The sequence below is a fragment of the Carassius carassius genome, chromosome 17, assembly GCF_963082965.1.
Source record: "Carassius carassius chromosome 17, fCarCar2.1, whole genome shotgun sequence".
Taxonomy (NCBI): domain Eukaryota; kingdom Metazoa; phylum Chordata; class Actinopteri; order Cypriniformes; family Cyprinidae; genus Carassius; species Carassius carassius.
The window spans coordinates 19,312,692-19,337,513 of NC_081771.1; the positions used below are offsets into that span (position 1 = coordinate 19,312,692).

The 24,822-nt window shown below is 41.2% G+C and overlaps 1 protein-coding gene across 2 annotated transcripts in view; it reads right to left on the reverse strand.

The window, feature by feature from the left end:
- The window catches only part of LOC132161279 (syntaxin-8-like), a 73,741-nt gene that overhangs the window by 34,355 nt on the left and 14,564 nt on the right, over positions 1 to 24,822 (reverse strand). The gene's annotated exons all lie outside the window — the stretch shown is intronic.

Consider the following 24,822-nt stretch of genomic DNA (forward strand, 5'->3'; position numbering starts at 1 on the left):
CCCAAAAATAAAAATTAATTTCTATTTTTTTTTACTTACTGTAAGGCCATCCAAGATGTTGATGTTTCAAGTCACTTACTTTCTCTGGTAAAACACTAAATTTAGATTTTTTTAATTATTTAGTGAAAAAAAGGCCATAGACGAGTGGCGCCGATACAGGATGGCTGCCTCCGTGACGTGCTCTGCAGTTGTTTTTGTGTTTTTGTTAGTTTGTCCTGTCTTTAGTTATATTCCTGCAATCAGTTTCACCAGGGACGAATTGCTGGATATTCGGCAACACACATCTCCCGATATTTCACCGGTTTTCGACTATTCTGATGTTTTGCTGGACATTCTTGTCGGCGGAGCGGCTGCGCTGATCACACGCTTCAAGAGGACGCGCAGACGGGGAAAAAGAGCTGGCGCGCTCGTGAGACTCAGAAAACGCGGATTTCGAACGCCGTTGCCTAGCATCCATCTGGCAAATCTCCGCTCTCTACCCAACAAAACGGACGAACTGCTTCTGCTCTCTCGGACAAATATAGATTTCTCTCACTCTGCTGCTCTGTGTTTCACGGAAACTTGGCTGAATGACACCATACCGGACAGCGCGCACCATCTGCCGGGCTTTCAGCTGTTTAGAGCGGATCGCGACGCAGAATCAACGGGGAAATCGCGCGGCGGCGGGACATGCTTTTACATCAATGAACGGTGGTGTACAGATGTAACTGTGTTAAAGAAGACGTGCTGCTCAAATCTTGAAACGCTCTTCATTAACTGCAAGCCGTTCTATTCGCCGCGGGAGTTTCATTCGTTCATTCTGGTTAGTGTTTACATCCCTCCTTAAGCACATGTGAGCTCAGCTTTACAGAAACTCGCTGAGCAGATCACAGAGACAGAAAAACAACACCCAGACTCTGTTTTAATCATTCTTGGGGACTTTAATAAAGCCAATCTCTCCCGTGAACTGCCAAAATACAGACAGCATGTTACTTGTCCCACAAGAGACAGTAATATATTGGATCACTGTTACACAACAATAAAGGATGCATTTCACTCTGTTTCACGAGCAGCTTTGGGACGTTCTGATCACCTTCTGGTTCATCTTATACCGACCAACAGGCAGAAACTAAAATCAGCTAAACCTGTATTAAGGACTGTAAAAAGATGGACTAATGAAGCAGAGCAGGATTTACAATCTTGTTTTGATCTCACTGATTGGAGTGTTTTTGAAGCTGCTGCCACCGATCTGGATGAACTCACAGAGACCGTAACATCATATATCAGTTTCTGTGAGGATATGTGTATTCCTACCAAGACTCAACTAAATTACAACAATGACAAACCATGGTTCACTGCAAAACTCAGACAGCTCCGTCAGGCCAAAGAAGATGCTTACGTGAAGGGGGACAATGTCTTGTATAAACAGGCTAAATACACACTGGAAAAGGAGATCAGAGTGGCAAAGAGGAATTATTCTGAAAAAATAAGGACTCAGTTCACTTTGAACGACTCCGCATCAGTGTGGAAAAGCCTAAAGAAGATCACCAATTACAAGACACCACCCCCCAGCACTGTGGAGAATCAACGACTGGCAGACGATCTGAACGAGTTTTACTGCAGGTTTGAAAGAACACCCATCACCTGCCCTGAACACCTCCCCACACAACCATTCACACTATTCACAACTCCTGCAACCAACCCTGAATGCCTCTCCAAACAACTGTTCACACCACTCACAACTCCTGCAACCCACCCTGAACACCTCTCCAATCAAGCGCTCTCACCATTCACACCTCCTGCATCCCCCCTCTCCCCCACACCTGTAATACAGATCAGCGAGGATGCGGTGCGCCAGGTCTTCCGGAAGCAGAAAAGGAAAAAAGCACCAGGCCCAGATTGCGTTACACCAGCCTGTCTGAAATCCTGTGCTGACCAGCTGGCCCCCATCTTCACACAGATCTTCAACAGATCGCTGGAACTGTGCGAAGTCCCTTCATGCTTCAAACGCTCCACCATCATCCCTATCCCAAAGAAATCCAAAATTACAGGACTAAATGACTACAGGCCTGTGGCTCTAACGTCTGTAGTCATGAAGTCATTTGAAAAACTGGTGCTGGCCCACCTGAAAGAAATCACTGGACCCTTGCTAGATCCCCTTCAGTTTGCCTACAGAGCAAACAGGTCTGTGGACGATGCAGTAAACATCGGACTGCATTATGTTCTGCAACACCTAGACAGACCGGGGACCTATGTGAGGATCCTGTTTGTGGACTTCAGCTCTGCCTTCAACACGATCATCCCAAACCTCCTCCTGCCCAGACTAACTCAGCTCTCCGTGCCCACCTCCGTCTGTCAGTGGATCAACAGCTTCCTGACAGACAGGCAGCAGCTAGTGAGACTAGGAAAATACACATCCAGCACCCGTACAATCAGCACCGGAGCTCCCCAGGGCTGTGTTCTCTCCCCACTGCTCTTCTCCCTGTACACTAACGATTGCACATCTAAGGACCCCTCTGTCAAGCTCCTGAAGTTTGCAGATGACACCACACTCATCGGCCTCATTCAGGACGGTGACGAGTCTGCTTACAGACAGGAGGTTAAAGAGCTGGCTGTCTGGTGCAGTCTCAACAACCTGGAGCTTAATACGCTCAAAACAGTGGAGATGATCGTGGACTTCAGGAGAAACCCCCCTGCACTCCCCCCACTCACCATCATGAACAGCACTGTGACTGCAGTGGAGTCATTCAGGTTCCTGGGCACCACTATCTCTCAGGACCTGAAGTGGGACATTCACATTGACTCCATTGTGAAAAAGGCCCAGCAGAGGTTGTACTTCCTTCGCCAGCTGAGAAAGTTTAACCTGCCACAGGAGCTGCTGAAACAGTTCTACTCCACCATCATCGAATCCATCCTCTGCACTTCAGTAACTGTCTGGTTCAGCTCAGCTTCTAAATCGGACCTCAGAAGACTACAGAGGGTAGTCCGGACTGCTGAGCGAATTATCGGTACAACCCTCCCATCTATTCAAGAACTGTACTTATCCAGAGTGAGCAAAAGGGCTGTTAAAATCACTCTGGACCCCTCACATCCAGCACACTCCCTCTTTGAACTTTGAATTGCAATTTTTGCAATTGTAATTTTTATGGTAGGATGAAAAAAAAACATTATATAAAGGTTAGAAATTGATTTGCAATTCAGTGAGTGAAATAAGTATTTAATCCCCAAGCAAAGCATGACTTAGTACTTGGTGCAGAAACCCTTGTTGGCAAGCACAGAGGTAAGATGTTTGTAGTTGGTCACCAGGTTTACACATATCTCAGGTGGGTTTTTGGTAGAGATCGACCGAAATATCGGATTTACCGATAAATGGCGCTATATTGTGGGAGTTTTGAGAACTGCGAGCAATATTGCCATTACAGTGCATCTAAGGGGAGACGAGACAAGGTAAAGTATATTTTCTTTGCTGTAATTAATAAACTTTATTTAACATAACAGCCATCATTGCACAAATCAGGTGTGTTTCATAAGTGCCTGAAATGTACCTAGTTTATGCAGCTTGTCTCTAAGTCATGTAATGTAATCAGTCATGTCCTGTCCCAATAAAGATGTAACTTTGCATGAATTTAATAATACAGCCATGAATGAGCACATGTTGGAAATAAAAGCGCTGAATGTAATTCTCAACTCTATGGAAATAAATTATTTATTAGGCCTATTTCCATGAGCGATCGCAGTTGAGTATAGTTCTGTGTAAATGCACAGATAAACAGCACTTTGTCCGCAGGTATTTCATAATTTAGAATGACAAAAACATTATTAAAGATTCTGATATACCAGTTGAGAAATGCAATAAAATACAATGTTTGTTTGTTAAATTCCAATATTCCAGATAATATTATTCAGTTATTTAACATTATCCAGCAAATTATTCTTCACTCTTTAACCTGTTAAACAGGGTTTAAAGGTCATGTTTTTCATGTTTTTTTGAAGCTTTGATTGTGTTTACAGTGTGCAATATAACATGTGTTCATGTTTCGCGTGTATTTTTCACACAATTCACTTATCATGTATACCGCTGTTTTCACTGTCATAAAAACGGGCTGATGACTTCCTTGTTCTATGAAGTCCCTCCTTCAGAAATACGTAACAAGTTCTGATTGTGCCAGCGGTTCCTGTGTTGTGATTCGACAGCAGCTTAGCGCACGCTGCCCTCCTGGAAACGTGATTGGGTTAGTTTTGGAGTAGTTTTGAGAAGCAAGTGGGCAGGATTTGTTTTGAAAACCTGGCAATCCTGATCTGAACGCACGTGCTGGAGATGAACTTCTAATCACAGAGTGCTTATACTGATGAGATTGCGCATGAAAATCGCGTTCGATTTTTTGCACAGCCCTACCATCTGTTACATACCTGGACTCAGTTAATGTGTTTTTGCCCCTGTGACCCAGTTTTCTGTCTTTGGTTTGATTAGTTCCCAGGTGGGTCTATTCGATTCCTCATGTGTTCCATGTCCCTGTTAATTTAGTGATTCCATCCACCTGTGTTTCCCCATTATCCCATCTACTTAAACCTTGTCCTTTGAGTTCAGTGTTGTCGGGTCTACTAACCACTCACAAACCACTTACGTGTGTCTTCCATGACGGATATCCCCTGTGTAGGACTTAATAAAGCCTTATTTCATTTATCCTCGGCTCCGTGTTCCTTCCGGCAGCGTAAACGGTAACAGAAGACCCGACCTAAAAAGTTTAAAAACTGCGTGTTTTCCCTGCATTTTGTTTTCCGTTTTTTCAGTCTTTTTCTTTCCGTAGTGTGTCATGGATCCCCTCTATAGCCCCGAATTCCTCCTCCTCCTGCTGGAGCAGGAAGGACGTTCTCTCGAGGACCATACCAGACGGTTTCTACTGCTAGCTAATGCCACCAGCTACCCGGACCACGCGCTCTGCTCCTTCTATCACGCCAGCCTGAACTCCAGGTGCAGAGCGTTGTCGCCCGAAGATGGTCCTCGGGAGGAATTCGCCGCATTCGTGGAGTGGACTCTGGCGAGAAATGGGTCACCTCTCACCGTCTGCCCCATGGAGGATCTCGCCAGTTCCACTCCTGGCCCAGAGACCAAGCCAGCCACCATCCCGCCAGACCAGCCAGCCACCATCCCGCCACACAGAGCCAGAGCCCACCGCAGCCGCAGAGCCCGAGCCATCCAGTAACAAGGAGCAGGATCTCGAGAGCGCGACTGACCAGGTGTGTGAGCCGGCAACACCGTGCATCGTGGGAGTCCTCGTGGAGACCGAGGGCATGGAGGAAAGCCCTGCCCACACTCCTGCGACTGAGGGTGAGCTGTATCCGGTCTCAGAAAATATGGAGCAACTTCTGGACTTTATAGACTGGTCTATGGAGGTAATCCCTAATTTTGCTGTTTCTCCGCTGGTTCCGTCCAGCCCTGATCCCCCTGTATACCCTCTCAGTCTCCCACTCCTATCTCCTCCAGTCAGTTCCTATGCTCCATTTCCGCTGGTTCCGCCCAGCCATGAGTTTTGTGTTTCTCCGTTGGTTCGGCCCAGCCATGAGTTTTCTGTTTCTCCGCTGGTTCCGCCCAGCCATGAATTTTCTGTTTCTCCGCTGGTTCCGCCCAGCCATGAATTTTCTGTTTCTCCGCTGGTTCCGCCCAGCCATGAATTTTCTGTTTCTCCGCTGGTTCCGCCCAGCTCTGAATTTTCTGTTTCTCCGCTGGTTCCGCCCAGCTCTGAATTTTCTGTCTCTCCGCTGGTTCCGCCCAGCTCTGAATTTCCTATGTCTCCGCTGGTTCCGCCCAGCTCTGAATCTTCTGTGTCTCCGCTGGTTCTGCCCAGCTCTGAATCTTCTGTGTATCCGCTGGTTCCGCCCAGCTTTGAATCTTCTGTGTCTCCGCTGGTTCCGCCAAGCTCTGAATCTTCTGTGTCTCCTGTGTTCCCTCCCAGCCTCCCTCTCCCACCTCCTCCTGGACCTGCCGGTCTCTCTGCTCCACTTCCGCTGGTTCCGTCCAGCCCTGATCCTCCTGTCTTTTCTCCCATCCTTCCTCTCTCTCCTCCTCCTAGACCAGCCAGTTCCTCGTCATCCCTGCTGGTGCCAGTCAGTCCCGCAGCTCACCCTCACTCCGCGCCATCTGGGCGCGATGGTTCGCCGCCGGACTGCCAGTCTCCAGCTCCGCCTTGGCACGTTAAGGCCCTGTCTCCGCCTCCAGCCTCCAAGCCCTGGACTCCTCCTTGGTCCTTCGACCCAGCGGCTCCGCCTTGGCTCTTAGCTCCCTTGTCTCCACCGTGGCCTGGCATCCCACCTGCTCCACCGGGCTCCCTCGTCCCTCCAGCTCCACCTTGTTCAGTTGTCGACCATCCGCCGCCTCGGGACTCCACTCCTCTGGTTCCACCTCGTCACTCCATCCCTCCGGCTCTGTCAGGCTCCTCCTTCCCTCGGGTTCCACCTCCATCCTCGGTCGCTCCGGCTCCACGGCGGTCTTCCAGGACCCCGCCTCCGCCTTGGTCGCCTGAGCCTTCTGCTCCACCTAGGCCCTCTGGATCCTCGACGTCACCCTGGCTCTGCGGCTGTGCTGCTCCATCTTGGGCTCCTCACCCACCGGTGCAGTCTCCGCCTGTCGGCCCTCTGGTGTCGTCGACCCCTCCTTCACCATGGCTCCTCCCGCCGTCGACTCCACCATGGATCTCCGTCCTGGCTGGTCTCTGGTGGACCATCTGGCTCCTCCTGCTCCTGTCTCCTCCCTGGCTCCTCCCTCCATCGTCTCCTCCCTGGCTCCTTCCTCCGTGGTCCCTGTCTGCTGGCCCCCTCCTGGGAGTCTGTCCTCCACCGGAACCTCCTCCCAAGTTCCCACCCATGCCTCCCTATGTTGTTTCTACGGTGCGAGGACGCACCTACCGGGAGGGGGGAGTACTGTTACATACCTGGACTCAGTTAATGTGTTTTTGCCCGTGACCCAGTTTTCTGTCTTTGGTTTGATTAGTTCCCAGGTGTGTCTATTCGATTCCTCATGTGTTCCATGTCCCTGTTAATTTAGTGATTCCATCCACCTGTGTTTCCCCATTATCCCATCTACTTAAACCTTGTCCTTTGAGTTCAGTGTTGTCGGGTCTACTAACCACTCACAAACCACTTACGTGTGTCTTCCATGTCGGATATCCCCTGTGTAGGATTTAATAAAGCCTTATTTTGTTTATCCTCGGCTCCGTGTTCCTTCGGGCAGCGTAAACGGTAACACCATCTAGTTAACAAAGCTAAACAGCGTTGCCCTTTGTGTAATAAGTTAAAGAAACCGTTAAACGCACCAACTTAAATAATAAAATACACTTACCGGTTGTGGTCCATAAACCAGAGGTTAGTCAAAAAACTGTTTTAGTGACGTCTTTACTGCAGGAAGTAGAGGGATGTAGTCCAAACTGGTCGTTCATTGTAGGCGAATTCTGTTAAATAAAATATCTCGCTTGGCATTGAACTTTGAGCTTTAGAATTTTACAGATATTATTTATACTCTAAGAACAACATTACACACTAACTAAAGTTTAAAACATGGGATCACGAAAAACGGGTCCTTTAAATCTACTAAAACTGTAGTTTAAAATGAATTAGGTCTATTACATTTCTGAAGTGGATATGACTTCTGTCTTTATTTTCTCCATTTGAAAGCATTAGGACATTCTACATTTATTTTGCTTACTGTTAACATTAGTGTTAGTTTTTATAAATAAAATATTTTTTGTAATATGAAAATTAAAATTATAATTTTCAACACTTTTTTTTAAAGATGACAGAAAGGAGGAAAAACTAAAGTGAAGTATGGACTTACTTCACTAAGTCATTGCCAGGCCTGTCAGTTTGCAAAGATGCCAAATGAATGTAAGCATGGGGTCAAAATCTAAAAGAACAAAAAATACCTCCAACCTGTGGACCCACCTAAAGCTATATCACTTAACTGTCTTTGAAGAGGCAAAGAAAAAAAAAGAGATGCTGAACAGTAAAATACATCAAGTCGCATTCAATCTTTTCTTCCTAGGATGTTTGATAAGCAGACAAAAGGGGAAAACATCTGATGTCCACTCAAAATACTAGACAGGCTGATTATAGAAATGATTTCTACAGAAAATCAGCCTTTCAACTTTGTTGAAAATAAAGGTTTCCAGAGACCCATGGCTACCGCAGAACCAAGATATACTCTAATGAGTGAGAAGTTCTACAGAACAGAGGTGTTCCCTAGTATTTACAACAGTATCGTTGAGAAGGTTAAAGCAATCCTAATACCTGATAAAGCAGGTTATAACTTGGCTTTTACCGAACTGCTGGTCCGGTACAACTGAATCCCTCATGAGTCTCACATGCCATTTCATTGATGATCAATGGATTCGCAGACAAATAATTCTAAACACAAAAGCAATGACTGGATCACACACTGGGCAGTGCATTAGTGAGATGTTCTTGGGAATGCTGGAAGAATGGGAAATTGACAAAGACAGAGTGATTCTTGCTCTCAGGGACAGTGGTGCTAACATTGTCAAAGGTATGAGAATTTCTGAACTGCCTGACATGAGCTGCAGTGCCCACATATTACAGCTTGTTGTCAATGATGGCCTCAACACACAAAGCTGTCCAAAATATTCTGTCAGTGCTGGGAAGCTGTGCTACCCATTTTAATTATTCCATACTAGCCAAACAGCGTTTAACAGTGATCCAGCAGGACCTTGGGCTACCTGCACATTCCATCATTCAGGCTGTGCCAACTCGATGGAATTCCACCTTGAACATGCTGGTCAGTATGCTAGAGCAAAAAAAAGGCTTGAACATATATGCCAGTGAGCATGGTGGGTTCACTAGCCTGAGTGCTGAGAAGTGGAATATTGTCAGTTATCTTATTGACACCCTTTCTCCATTGGAAGTCTTAAAAGTCACTACGGGAGTTCAACGTCATTCATCATCCCATCTGTCAAAGTTCTGAAGTTGTTGCTCAGCAGTCAAGGTCCTTCCTTTTATGAGATTAAAACAATGAGACAGGAGATGCTGGATAGTCTCACCAGACGGTTTGCAAAAGTGGAGGAGGTGAAATGTGCAGTCCTTGCCTGTTTTCTGGATGAGGAGGAGACAGAGAGCTTAGAACAAGACAATGCACAAACCACACAATGTGAAGAAACACAGTAAGATAATTCTAGCACCCTTTCAAAAAGGTCCCGGACAGAAGAAAAACAGAAGAAATTCAAATGATTGATGAGATGTACAACACTATACTTGGCGCTAGTTCTGAAGTTGCTTGTACTAGCCTTGAAGGAGAGCTTCAGCGGGACCTTCTGGAACCAGTGATTGATAGAAAGAAGGACAAACCACTTGAATGGTAGAAAAAATGAGGAAAGGTTCCACATTCTTGCTCCTCTGTCAAGAAAGTTCCTTTGCCCCCCACCTTCTTCAGTGCCCAGTGAGAGAGTCTTCAGTGAAGTCGGAGCCATTTATGAAAACAAACGAAACGTCTTATGGGGCAGAATGCTGAAAGACTCAGTTTTCTACACTACATAGTTCTGCTCAACTAGGAGTATTAAGCTACATTAAAAGAGCAATGCTTTTTTTCAGGTGGTTTTGATGTGTTTTTTTTTTAATTGGTTAGAAATACTTTTATGTGCTTTATTTATTTTACCTGTTTTTTTTTTTTTTTACCTTATCGAAGATTTTATTTTTAACTAAAAACAGTTTAGTAACAGTGTACTTTTAATTTTTAAAATATTGGTTCTATTGGTTATCTGGCATATAAACAAATATTATTGGTATCGGTTCTAATTTGTCCTAATTTGTCTAAATCGTCCATTTGCCCCTCAATGCGGTGAAGTCATCCTGTACCCATAGCAGAAAAACAGCCCCAAAGCATAATGTTTCCACCTCTGTGCTTGACTGTAGGGATGGTGTTCTTGCGGCAATAGGCAGCATTTCTCTCCCTCTAAACACTGCGAGTCCATTGCAGCGTAGTGTGTTACCAATGTTTTGCTCGGTGACTGTGGTCCCAACTGCCTTAAGATCATTAACAAGCTCCTCCCGTGTAGTTCGGGGCTGATCCTTCACCTTTCTCATGATCATCCTTACGCCATGAGGTGAGATCTTGCACAGAGCTACAGACAGAGGCTGATTGATGGTTGTTTTGTATTTCTTCTATTTACGAATAATCGCACCAACAGTTGTCTCCTCCTCACAAAGCTTCTTGCTGATGGTCTTGTAGCCCATTCAAGCCTTGTGCAGATCTAAAATCTTGTCTCTGACATCCTTTGACAGCTCTCTGGTCTTGAGGTTGGGATGGAAGATACAGATTGTGTGGACAGGTGTCCTGTACACCTAATGAGCTGACATTAGGAGTAACTTCTTAAAGTGACAGAACTAATCTGTGGTCCACATGGGCACATACTGTAACAGATCTGTGTCAACCAGAATTCTTGCTGGTTGGTAGGGGATCAAATAATTATTTCACTCACTTAAATGCACATCAATTTCTAACCTTTATACAATGTGTTTTTTCTGGATTTCTTGATTGATATTCTGTCTCTAATCGTTAGAAATACAACCCAGTGCTGGGCAAAATATGGACAAACCCAATTGGGTTGTTTTGACCCAGCGGTTGGGTTACTACCCAAACTGTTGGGTTAAGAATTTAACCAAACTGCTGGATCATATAACCCAGCACTTTTTTTAAAGTGCAGAGTACCTCATAATTTTTAACAAAAAAGAAAGGAAAGCCCTGTTTTGCTTTATCCTGAGGTGCAACATCCATAAAACCTTTACCAAAAGATTCCCTAGACAGGCTAAGAACTACTATAACAAGAGCCTAACATCAGTGTGTGTTTAAAGTGTGGATGAACTAAGGATCTTCTAAAGCTCCAAACTTCCACTGGCTCTGAATGGGAACCACATGCTGCTGCATAGTACGGCTGTTACCTACTCACTCTATGGAATGCCCTGGGGCATAAGTTAACCCTCCCTATCCTTAGTCCAGCACCACAGATACATATTCCATCCAAACCCATGTGGTTAACAAGTTAGCAATTAGCCTTGCACTACCAGAGCTCCAATTTGCTCTTGCCATCAGCCACAATGACAATCATGCCAGATTGGTGCGCAGAAAGAAAATATGTTAGGAGGGAATCCTTTCACCCTTAAAAACAGGTAGGGAGGGGGTTTACAAAGGCAACTGCCAGCTGAAATTGCAGCCTTCTCACCACATGGCAAACTCACTTTCCCCATAATGTGGAGAGAGCTCCAGGGAAATATTACTGCCTGCATGAAGACGTTAAGAGAAGTTTACAGGCAGACCATACACATTCCTGCAGGCTTAGGCAACACCGCTTTTAAATTAATACTGAAGGTTTGAGAATGTGTGTGCGAAGGAGTGATATTTTCTCTCTTTTAAGAGCTCTACCAATAAAAGTCCTGAAAACATGGCAGGTGGGTCAACACATCCCGGGCAAGTGAGAGTTAGCTCCACCATTAAATAATCACCTAAAAGGTTCACTCTAAAATTAGATTCCATATATCTCCATATAGACCCCATTGACCGCAAGGAGTTTAATCACTACATAGATTCAAGGAAAAGCCTGATACTCATTCAATGCTCCACATCTGCACATTCCATTGGGTTTGATTTGTTTTGTACACTAATATTAGTAAAAAAAAATTGAAAGTAGATGAACTCCTTGATCTGCAATTTCTTTCATCTTACATATTTTTATTATTTAATGAAATATCTCATTAGTTTGCATTTTTTCCCTTGCCAAAATCTACATACGAGTGTAAGCAACAAAACCTGGCAATGCCAGACAATCTGGTTGTCATTGTTTGAGCACTGACTCTCCATCAGAATGGAATCGGTGTGGACATCTGGATACGATCTAAAGTTACAAGGGGGGACTCCGATAACCTGATAGCATCTAATCCACAGGAAAGGTAAGGCGGTAAGGCAGAAGATTATATTTCTTTACTTTCATTACCACTATTGAGCTTTTCACACTATTGTTAAACAAGGGCCAACCTAACCTTAGGCAAACATAATCCTGGATTGTCTCATTTCATACTGTTCATACATTATCAAGGATTAAGGTGTGGTCATTTTAGTGAAATTCTGTGGGTACACTATCCATTGTTAATAATGAAGCAATGCATGGACCACAGATCATACCGAAGTCACTTTCAAACCAAGTACTGTAGCTTTCTGTTGGTCAACACAGTGAATTTCCATGACCAACATCAAACCGTTGATGTTTCACCCTTAAATGAAATGTGTGGAATCGTACTAAATTACTTAATTTCACCTACAAAAATTTGCTATGCAACAATAAATGTGACCACACCTTCATTCAAGTGTCAGGATTACACACTGGACATATGTGTTTATGTTCTTATTTGCGTATTTAAGAGGCCATTATCTTTGAGTCTCTATTTTATTCAAGTTTGCACTTGCCATCACTGTTTTGTATCTGTATTTTGGATTTTTTTTGAAAACCTGGCAATCCTGATCTGAACGCACGTGCTGGAGATGTACTTCTAATCACAGAATGCCTTTACTGACGAGATGCGCATGAAAATCGCTGGTTAAACGCACCAACTTAAATAATAAAATACACTTACCGGTTGTGGTCCATAAACAACGCCTTCTCCAGAAAAAGAGGGAACTGCTCCATCTTTCAAGAATAATATTTGTGCGAATCTGGCATTAAACTGATTGAGATTGAGAAAGCTGTCCTCTGCAAAATGTGATGCACATAGTTTTACATGTGGATTATAATTTTCGGGAACAGAGTTAAACATAAATTGTAACCATTGATCTCTAAGTATATCGTCCCTGGGAAGGCCAAACAAAGGGGATTGGACTCCAAGATGAAAATAACAGCGTTCTGACGACATGGCGACAAACACAAACGCAACTATTCCTCTTCTCCGTCGGCACGCAACAAGACCACGCCCCCTTTTTTTGTGTATTCCTGTGGGCGGAGGTTGGTCAAAAAACGGTTTCAGTGACGTCATTACTGCAGGTACTAGAGGGATGTAGTCCAAACGGGTCGTTTGTTGTAGGCGAATTCTGTTAAATAAAATATCTCGTTTGGCATTGAACTTTGAGCTTTAAGAACTTTACAGATATTATTTATACTATAACATCAACATTACACACTAACTAAATTTTAAAACATGGGATCACGAAGAACGGGACCTTTAAAAGTGTTTTTGTTCTTTATTGTTCAGTCAAAGTTTACATTAGGGCTTCATAAGTTAACATTAGTTAATTCATTAGTTAACATAAACTGCCAATAGAAAAATCTTCTAAACATTAATAAATGTTGTGTGATTTAAATAACACATTGTTAAAATCAAAAGTTGCAACTGTGTTATTTAATGAGCTAACATGAACGAAGAGTTGAATTTTTTTTTTAACAAAGATTAATAACTTCGGTGGCAAATGTAGCCATTGCTCATTTTGAATGCTAATGCATTTATTATTGTTAACTAATGAGATCTTATTGTGTGATACCTGTTGGCCTGTTGGAAAAAAGTTCTTAAACCTGTTATACTGTATTATAATTGTAGTATAATTTCAATACCGTGATAAAAGTTGTGATAATACCATATACCAGGGTTCCTCAATAATTTCAAATAATGTGGCATGAAAATTCAAAAGCAGCATCAGAAAGTGACATAAACTTACATTGTGTATGCACCAGACACACGCGGAGTGGTGCAACAAAATACAATAGAAATTATTATAATCAGTGATGCTGTCTACACTTGCAGCGCGATAAATCCCTGACAGAAACCTGCTGACTCTATTTCGTTCGCTTTGTAGCGTCCAGTGTAGATACGATGTGACAGCAAAAACATGCCAAGTGTGAAGTAGAGAAATGTGGACACTAAAAATTGATTATTCAAATGTAAATGGACTGAACAGTTTTGAGTGAGTGAGTAAGTGAGTGATATATCATACATCCATCTTTGTTATGGATGTTGGTTCGCAGTGAGTACACAGTTTTAACATAAGTTTGCTTTAACCTATTTTTTTTTTTCAAGATCTGAGGTAAAATATCTATTGTTGCTTTCACTATAGCTATAAAGAATCACGCAAAATAATATTCAAACTTATATTAGACACTTTTAACATTGAATAAAGCATATCATCACACGTCTTATTTTGTAAGTTGTTCCTGCCGCGACATCGCAGAAAATAAAAACCATTTCTAAAATAGAATTTCATGTCGCTTGTCACGTGTCACTGGCGCGGGTGGTTATTACAAAAACTGCAAAGAGAAGATACAAATTCTTCATTCTTTATCACTCAACACATTATGCATGTGTTCCTCCACCATAAAACCTTCCACTTGGACAGCATGTGTAGAGCTGATCTCACTTTCATGGACAAAGAAGAGCAAATATTTGCTTTGAGCAGAGAAACCCTCACAGTTTTTATGGTGAACTATCCCTCTAACTTTGACAGCTCTATAAAATGTATTTTTTACCATTATTTTTTATTTTGAATTTGCAAATCTCTTAGATTCCTCCTGCAGCCAACTGGTTTGAAAACTCCCGCCATTTGGAATGTCACTCAGGCAGGAAATCAGTGCACCACACAAATGCAAATTGCACAATACAAATGACATGAAAAGTATGACAATTTAATAAGGATAAACATAAATATAACAAAGTCATATTGGTAAAATAATGTTTTTTTAATTACTTATTTTAAACCACATTATATCAACACTTGTACTAAATGAATTGGATTAATTATTCTCAATGCATTATGAAACTGCATCCTCTGTGAAAGATAAGGGTTGGCTTACAACTTGGCCTAAGGAAGGTTTTCTACACTGATTGCACTCACTAAATGCAATTGCACTGCATACTCTTGCTCGTATCCAAGGTAAATCATCACCAATGTAATCCCTTACATCTGTTTTGTTGAACTAATGATGCTGTCATTGGCCAAAACACATACACAGGATAATTTTTTCTTTTCTGATCAAGTGTGCAGCCGAGTCGGTGTTGCTTTCATATTCATGGCACAGTTCCATTGCTACCAAAATCAGACCACCTCCTTCGGTATCAGGTTTGGGGACCCTGTTTTGAACTAAACTGGGAGTGTGAAAGCCCCATATGTAAAGGAATCTGATTAATATAGTTAGGTGGATTAATATATATTCTAGTCTACTACGGAACTCCAGTAAGAAGTGTGACAGTCACAGGAGACAGGTGATTGTTCACCAGTATAATCAAAATGAATAAGGAATTCAGTAAACCATAAGTTGGAACTAAAAATTAAGTTTAAACCATTTGGAACAACAATGCTTAAGGGAAAAGCTCACTAGGTTTTGGAACAGAGATAATGTTGTCACACATCATTCCCATTATCATGAGCATCCAAAATCTACTAAATGGCAAGAAACCTTATATCAGCCAATATCAAGTTTATCCGCATGAGGAAAGTCATTTCAGTGTATGGCTTCAACATATAACCACAACTGGCAGCATCCATGAGTCCTGACCCTCAGCATCTCATGAAATAACATGTCTTGTGGGTTGAGAGACATCACCATGACAAATATTTCCAGATCCATGCTTCCAACCAAAACGACACTGGGTAATCAGCATTGACGATTATAATAAATCTAGAGTGCTGTTTCATGTGAATTCAGGTTACAGCCAGTTTGTGCTTCCAGGATGACTGAGTCAACATTATCTTATTTAGTCTTTCTCATATCTCTGTCAGGATGACAATATGACAAACCACAACTCATGTTCATTTTAACTACATGTGATTAGAATTTCCTTGTGGGTCGTTTCTTCAACAAAAACTTCTCTGCTGTATTGTTTCACAGGGGATAGCCATAGAAAAAAGATCTTGGTGAATGAATCAAATTGTGATGAATAAAAAGAGCTGTGATTGATGATGCTACCATTACACAAGTCGTCAGACGTCCCAAACACGCTCTATTCATGGTTCTCTGCTGGGAGGCCTGGCTCAGGCCCCCAATCTTATTGTAAGTCACTCTGTACAGGCCAAGCAGAAGAGTGAGAAAGTAGGGATGAAGAGAGAATGAGATGAGACATGATGGATAGAGGCCTGCCCAAGAGATGCAGATGGAGGAACCTTCCCACTGTCTCGTTTCGGTTTCTTTATCACTCCAAGTCAGAATGACAACAGAAGCCAATGACGACAACATCTTTTGACTTTTTACAGTTCTTTAGCTTTGAAACTCACAGTCTGATACGCTGGCTGCCCTCTGCACAGATGTCTGTCAGAGATGGAAAAAAGAGATATGTCTTTAATAGGAATATTAAAAAAGGTAGTAAATCAGAACATGGAGATGATATGAAGCCTTTAAATGTTTAAACAGAAAATCAGGAATTCAAAAGCCTGAAATCAATAAAATACAGCTGCAAAATATTGCAGTTCCTGTCTGTTTTGTTTCTGTTACTAAGTTACAAAGCACAAGACTGGTTAGTTACTGCACCCTACCTTTATATAAACTTTACAGTCCTTCAAAAACTACTGACAGTATTTCTGCAGTGTAAAAGATATCAGACTACTAAAGGTCTCCGTATGCCAGGAATATAACTGAGGCCATTTCCCACATGTACAATCATGACAGCTGTGTGAGATGCAGCATCCTTGCTGCAAGGAAACACCCAATGATATATGGATTTTTCCCAATTTTTAAAAAAAAATATTACTCATATTTGTTTGGTTTTAAACTCTCAGTGTCAAAAGAAGTGCATTTATATACTGTAACTGGTTTCCAAGTATTTTTTCAAATAAAAATATGTATTATTTATTATGCAAATAAAAAGAGATTTATTATGAATTTGTTCTATTTTTATTTCATTTCTTTCATTATTCAAGTTACACCAAATACACAAAATAATGTTCTTTTTAGCAACGGCATATGACCCCTTTAATAAATACTTCTATTTAGCATGGATGCATTAAATTGATCAAAAGTGGCAGGAAAGGTTTTTATGTAAAATAAATAATCTGGAGGGAGGGGTCTGATGGGGGGGTAATGAGTCGAGACTGAGACTATCGCGAGACTGTGGGTGAGAACCAACATGGCAGTGCTCTGAACGCAAACGCAGCGCAAACACTGGATTACTATCAACTTCACTCATTTATCAAAACAACCTTCACCATACTGGACAACCAATCTTGTCAAGACCCAGATAACCTGTTCAACTTCATTGACAGCTATTTCTATAATCTGGACATTATGTCAGAACCAAACAGGAAAATACGCAAACGGGATTCATCCACTGAAACAGACGAGGAAACTACAGTCGAGGTCAGTGTACTCGCATCCATAAACTCCAAACTTGCCATACTCGAACTTCTCCATATAGACATCCGTGATCTGAAAGCTAGTCTCGAATTTTCCCAATCCCAAATCGAAACTCTAATGCTAGATAACATCGAACTAAAAAAAAAAAACGCATCACACCTCTCCACTCAAGTCACAAAACTCACCAAAGAAAATCAAATTATGCAAGAAACCATATTGGACATCCAGTGTCACAGCATGCGCGATAATCTCATATTTTCTGGAATAAACATGCCTCCACAAAACACATCCGACGATCCAGAGAAGGCAATACGAGAGTTCATGCACGACTCGCTCAAACTGCCTGCAGCAACAGTTGAGGAAATAACTTTCCACCAAGCTCACCGTCTTCCATCCAAAGACCCCAAAAAAACCACCTCTAATAATCGTTAAATTTGAAAAATATAAGCACAAAGAACTCGTTAAAAGCACGAAATCAACTGAAGAACACCACGTATGGGATGTACGATCAGTTCCCCAAACAAATTCAAAATTGCAAGTCGAAAACTAGTGCCGATGATGAAGCGTTTCCGTGAAGAAGGAAAGCGAGCTACATTATCGGTAGACAAACTTTACGTGGACGGAACACTCTACCGCGATCCAAACATCACTACGTGGCTGTATCCTAACTAAACTTTCACTTTCCATTTTAACACTGACTGTTCCAAAATGCATTCTTTATAGCCATACTGCCATAACCTGTTACATATTTCATTCATCACGCCAATAGTTATTACAGGACTCTGATTAAAGACCCTGATGTCTCTTCTTCTTTTTTATTTCTCTTCCTTTTTTTTTCTTCTCCTCTTTCTTCTCCTCTATTCCCACAACGCCATGTCTGCATCTAGCAACACATGCATTGTGTTATTATCTCCCAGTATTTTTTTTTTTCTTGTTACTCGCCATTCTCTATGTCTCCCACATAGTGTATGTCGGGTTTTTTGTGTATGTATCCTGTCTATTTATGTGCAGACCAGCGTTTATATTTGTCTTCTGTACATCTATGTTTTGTGTCTGTTTGAACGAGCCAGCCAGCAATCCTGGAAACTACTCTCACCCCTCCCCCTCCCCCTCCCACTACATATCATGGGTACCTATCTTAGGTACAAATAGCACATCTTATATACTATTAGTATTTACATATAATCATGCAAACACTTAAACTGATAACATGGAATGTACGTGGCTTTCATACCACCCCTAAAAAAATTTAAGTAATTAACCACCTCATTAAATTAAGGGCAGATATTTGCTTCTTACAAGAAACACACTTAACGGATACAGAACTATAACATCTCCATTTCAAACAATTCGACAAAATATTCTCATCTACATTTAATAGCAAGCAAAGAGTCGTTTCTATCTTGATAAACAAAAACATCGGCTTCACTCTTAATTCCTCAATTTCAGATCCAGAAGGTAGATTTATTATCATCAATATATCAATCAATCACTTAACTTTTACGCTAGCAAACATTTACGCTCCAAACAATGATGACCCACTTTTCTTTCATAATCTCTTCTCTCTGCTGTACAATTCCACAAATCTCATAGTAGCCGGAGATTTCAATACTGTTCTCAACCCATCATTTGACCGTACACATTATCACAGTAACAGACGAACTTGTCACTCATCAGAAGTAATTAAACAATACATGACGGATTATGGCCTTGGCGATAGCTGGAGAGCAAGAAACCCACTGCTAAGAGAATATCCATATGCCTCTTCAGCCCACCGTTCTTCCTCTAGAATAGATTTTTTTTTGGTTAGCAACTCCTTAATTCAACAGATATTAGAAAATACTATCCATTCAATTATTATCAGTGACCATGCTCCTGTATCTTTAACATTAAACATCCCAGCACAAAAGAAAACCTCTACAAGATGGCGCTTCAACAATTCTCTACTAGAAGACCCCAATTTTACCACCCTTATAAAAAGAGAGTGGGCATCCTTTCTGGAGATGAACGACTCTCCAGAAATCTCACCATCAACACTTTGGGAATCGGGCAAAGCAGTCATGAGAGGCATAATTATATCATATTCATCACACAAGAAAAAACAGCAACAACAATTGGAAAACACTCTTGAGCAGAAAATAAAACTGCTTAGCAATCCACAGTTTACCGCCCCATCTGAAGAAGTACAAACTGAACTCAAGCAACTAAGGACTCAATTAGATAGTATCATAAACAAAAAAACACAGTTCTGTATATAGCAACTCAAATATGATCAGTTTCACCTCAGCAATAAAGCAGGTAAGTATTTCGCAAACATGTTACAATACAAAAAAGACAAATCACTCATCCCATCTATTCTGGACACTTCAGGCAAAACTACGCAGGACCCTCAAGAAATCAATAACTCTTTTAGCCATTTCTACAGTTCTTTGTACACTAACGGCACCCAACCTCTACAATTTGAAATTGACTCTTTTCATAACAATCTGGACCTTCCCTCATTAACCACAGAACAAGCAAACTTTTTAGAACAATCCATCACCCCTGAAGAACTTATCAAAGCCTTACAAAGCATGCAAAACAATAAATCACCTGGACCCGATGGACTACCGGCAGAATTCTACAAACACTTTTGGGACATCTTATCTCCAACTTTTAACAAATTACTCACAGAAATCCAAACTACATGTACCATTCCCACACATATGTACACAGCGCTCATTACTGTTTTTCAGAAACCCAACAAGGACCCAACACATCCCTCGAGTTACCGCCCACTTTCATTAATCAACACTGATCTGAAAATTATCACAAAGACTCTAGCTACCAGGATTGAAACAGTTATGCATTCACTAATTCACCCAGACCAGACAGGCTTCATCAAAAATAGAAATGCAAAAGACAATATCCGCAGACTTTTCAATCTCATCAGCATTGCACAAAGACAGTCACAAAAAACTATAGTTGCATCACTAGACGCAGAAAAAGCATTCGACAAGGTCAACTGGACATTTTTATTCACCACCCTCCGTAAATTTGTTTTTGGAGAGTCGTTCATCCAATGGATAACAACACTATACACTTCTCCAAGGGCCGCAGTCATCACAAATGGGATCACTTCACCAAGCTTCACTCTGCACCAAGGAACCAGACAGGGATGCCCACTCTCTCCATCCCTCTTTGCCATATTCATCGAACCACTCGCAGCAGCAATATGCCAAAACAACAAAATTAAAGGAATCCAAGTCAACAACTCTCAACACAAAATTAGTCTATATGCAGATGATTTACTATTATACTTACAAACTCCACCCCAATCACTTAACGAAGCATTCAATGTCATCAACAAATTCTCAAAAGTCTCTCACTACACAATCAACTGGAATAAATCAACTATACTTCCGCTATTAGGAGACAATGTGGACTCTGCAGCTCATGACCCCTACCTTCCCCTCAACACAGGTAACATCAAGTACTTAGGTATATCAATTTCCCCCAGGCTGTCAGAGCTATACAACCTCAACTATGCCTCACTCCTCAAGAAAATATAAGATGATTATAAACGATGGAACAAGCTCCCACTCACACTCACAGGCCGTATAGCAACAATCAAAATGAAGATACTCCCCCAGATCAATTACCTATTTTCAATGATCCCAATTACCCCGACAGACTATTGGTTCAAAAAATTAAATTCCCTCACCACTCACTTCTACTGGAAAAATAAAAAAACAAGGATAGCACTTACAACACTCTAAAACACAAAACACTTAGGCGGACTTGAAGCACCAAATTTCATGTACTACTACCTGGCAAACCAATTACAATACCTATATAAATGGACTCAACAACAGACACATTCCGACCCATGGCTTGATCTTGAGCAATACTTGTGCTCCCCCAACTCAATCGCAGACCTCCCCTTTCTACCACAGTCAATCAAAAAACTAGACTTCTATCATAACATTACAATAGCAACAACTCTGTCAGCCTGGTGGAAAACCAACAAAATCATCAAATCACCCCAAGCTCCATGTAGGTATACCCCCATCTGGCACAACCCTGACCTCCGTCTTTACAATAAACCAATCCAGTTCCCCAAATGGCAACAAAATGGCATCACCCACCTTCACCACGTATTTGACAATCATAAATTTATGTCATTCCCCTCAATTGTCCAGAAATTCGGGATTGGGAGAGACCAATTTCTCCACTACCAACAGCTTAAATTTTTAATTCAAAGCAAAGTAACTCTAACTAACACCCTACAGCCTTCTAAAATAAGTTATAAGTTAAGAGATAGGCAACCACCCAAGAAAACTTACATCTAAACTCTACAGCTTCATCACTTCATCTAACCCCACAATAACCCTGCCCAAGGGGAAGTGGGAAAGTCACCTCATGCTATCCTCCGACCCAGATTTCTGGACACAGATCTGCAGGAACACCTTTACTATGACCACCAACACCAATTTACAACTCATACAATATAAAACCATCCACAGAATCCACATCACTCAGAGTAAACTATTTAAAATGAAATTATCTGAAACAGATATCTGCTCACAGTGCACCTCTGGGAGCACAGACACCTATCTCCACGCAACCTGGCTCTGCCAGCCTGTTCACTCTCTTTGGACCACATTAACCAACACACTATCTTCGATCCTGGACTACAGAGTCCCACTGTCTCCTGCACTCTGTCTCCTGGGAGACACTTCAGAAAACTCCATCCCTTCCAAATACAAAACCCCAGTTCTTGTCTCTCTAGCAATCGCTAAAAAAATAATCTTTCAAAACTGGAAATCAAAATCTTCTTGCCATTTTTCCCATTGGACTAACCTAATTACAGAATTCATTTTAACAGAAGAAACCGTAGCTCATAAAAAGAACAATATATCTGCCTTTAAAAAAACCTGGAATCCTCTCATAACCTTTCTACAAATTCAACAGCTGATGTAAACCACGTGCTTTCCCACTCACCCCCTCTCCTAATAGTTGCCACAGCAATATCAAGCAGCACAACTGTTTTCGACATAAGATATTAAAATAAATGTTTCTTGAGCACCAAATCAGCATAATAAAATGACTTCTAAAGGATCATGTGACACTGAAGTCCAAACGTAATGGCTGCTGAAATAAATATTTGCAGCCTTGGTAAGCTTTTAAAACATTACCAACCCTAAATTTGGAATGGTAGTGTATCTTTAAAAATTTATCTTTTGTGTTTCAGGAAAAAAACTCAAACGGGTGTGAAATGACATGACATAGTAAGTAAACAATGACAGAATTGTCATTTTTGGGTGAACTATTCCTTTAAAAATAACAGCAGGTGCACTTGAGCAAAACAATCATTTTAATTTCTTTCCAAATGCTGATTTAATGACGACCATTTTATATACAACAATGACATATTAAGCAAATAAACGGGAAGTTCTAGATTCACTCTGCTCTTGGACCTCCAGCTCAGTTTTTATCTCTATGACTGCTTTATGACTTTTGGCGTTCTCTCTATCCGCAGTAGATCTGCCATGAACAGAGCCTGTCTGCTTCCTCTATGGACCTCACAACAAGCAAAGTCTATTAGAGTATAAATGTGACATATCTATCAGCACAAAGTCTGGTCATTAAACATGAAGTACACAGGAAAACCCCCACATAACTTCAACAACATGTCACAATGGTTCCACTCTGAAGGACTCATCGTAGTCTTTAAAGTGGAGAGAGTTTTGGAGAGTTTTTAAACTCGTCTCAACAGAAGTGCTGTTTCTTTCCTATACAAGCACTGACAAAATAGAGTCTGTTGAGATGTAAAACTAAGATGAGGGCTATTAGCTAAATGAGAAAAAGCCAGTCAGTGTGAGGACCATCTTAGAAATATTTAGCGCATGACTGCATTTTCTTCAGATGGGTTTATTTATGAAATATTAGGAGGTTAATGTGGGTAGCAAACCAAACAGAAGCAACTAATTCTTAGGCCCTTATATAAGGAGACACTGAGATCCAGGATCGATCAAGGATCGAATTGCCATATTTAGATAATGCTGATTGAACAACACTAAAACCGGTGTAGAATATAAATGAACTTGCCCAGGTTAAAAGCAACCACCCTAGGCAAAAAGGCAGAGCAGAATGCAAAGTATGCTCTCCCAAAGACTAATGAATGTTTAAACAGCAAATAACAGAAACTTTTGGCATGCCACTATGACCCTTGTATTGCCAGTAACACGAGGCACCTTGTACTGACCCAGCAAACTTCAACTTCATTTGCCCTCTAAGAAAAAAGGTTCTTTTGCAGTGCACAGTCATCACAAATAACCACACTATTACACCCGCCAATGACACGCGCTGATGTCATAGTTCCAGGCCAAATATCTGAGAAACATCCACACCAATAAAATCAAACGATGTTGACGTTCAACACAAAAAAGTAACACTCTGTTGATATAGGACTTTTTTGTAATACACAGAGGAATAATTGCTGCCATGTTGTACTTGGAAGCTAAATTGAGTCTTTTTTCTTAGGTTTTTGCAGTTAGACAGTATAGTGTGAAACACATATAGAATTCACTCAATAAAGCATTTTTTCATGTCAATATAAGGGGAGATTGGCTCATCTGCAAATCAGAAAAGTGGACATATAGTTACAGTGGGGACCAAAAATCTAAGAACACTAGTGCAAATACTTCTGTTTATCTTTTTATCCCCCCTCATATATTAAAGCTACCATTTCTAAAATGTAATTTTTAAAGTATTTAATATGTCTCTCATTGTGTTAAAGACTACTCAATCTTCACAAATTTGAGCAAAAGCTTAGGATTCATGTTATCCAGTAAAATAAAACATTTCCAAAGAGATTATTGCATGTTTCAATAGAAGCAAGGGAATTTTGGTACAATATTCCTTTTGTACAAATCAGCTTAATTAAAGGGACAGTCTATACAGATATAGGCCTGTATAAAAACCAAGCATCATTTACCTAATTCTCATCCAAACCTGTAGGACTTTCACTCAACTTCAGAACACAAACCACATATTTTTTATATAATCTGATGTCCATCCATTGAATGTCTTGGCAATCAAAGCTTCAAAAAGAGGCACTGTGAGTAAGCCAGTCTGCAGTGGTTTTATCCCAGTTTTATAAAACAATTATAAATGTCTTCAGGTTTACTTGTGTTCTGAAGATGAAAACAGTCTGTGATTGGAACTGCATGAAGGTAAGTAAATGATGACAACATTTTCAAAGTTGGATAAACTAACCCTTTAAGTGCAATAATACACATTTAAATACATTCACTTTGTCTTTAAAATAGCTCAGTACCAGTCAAATGACCAGGGCACGTAAATTATCTTTTGAGTTTCCGGCTCTGGTTAAATGGTCAGCACCAGGATATCAGGATGTCTGAACCAGGCCAGTTTTGCCAGAATGTTGACAGTACTCAAGAGTCAGCAGGAAGCTTCAGAGTCATGTTAACTACTGACCACCTTTAACAGCCCTGGCCTTAAAAGGACATGATTGCTG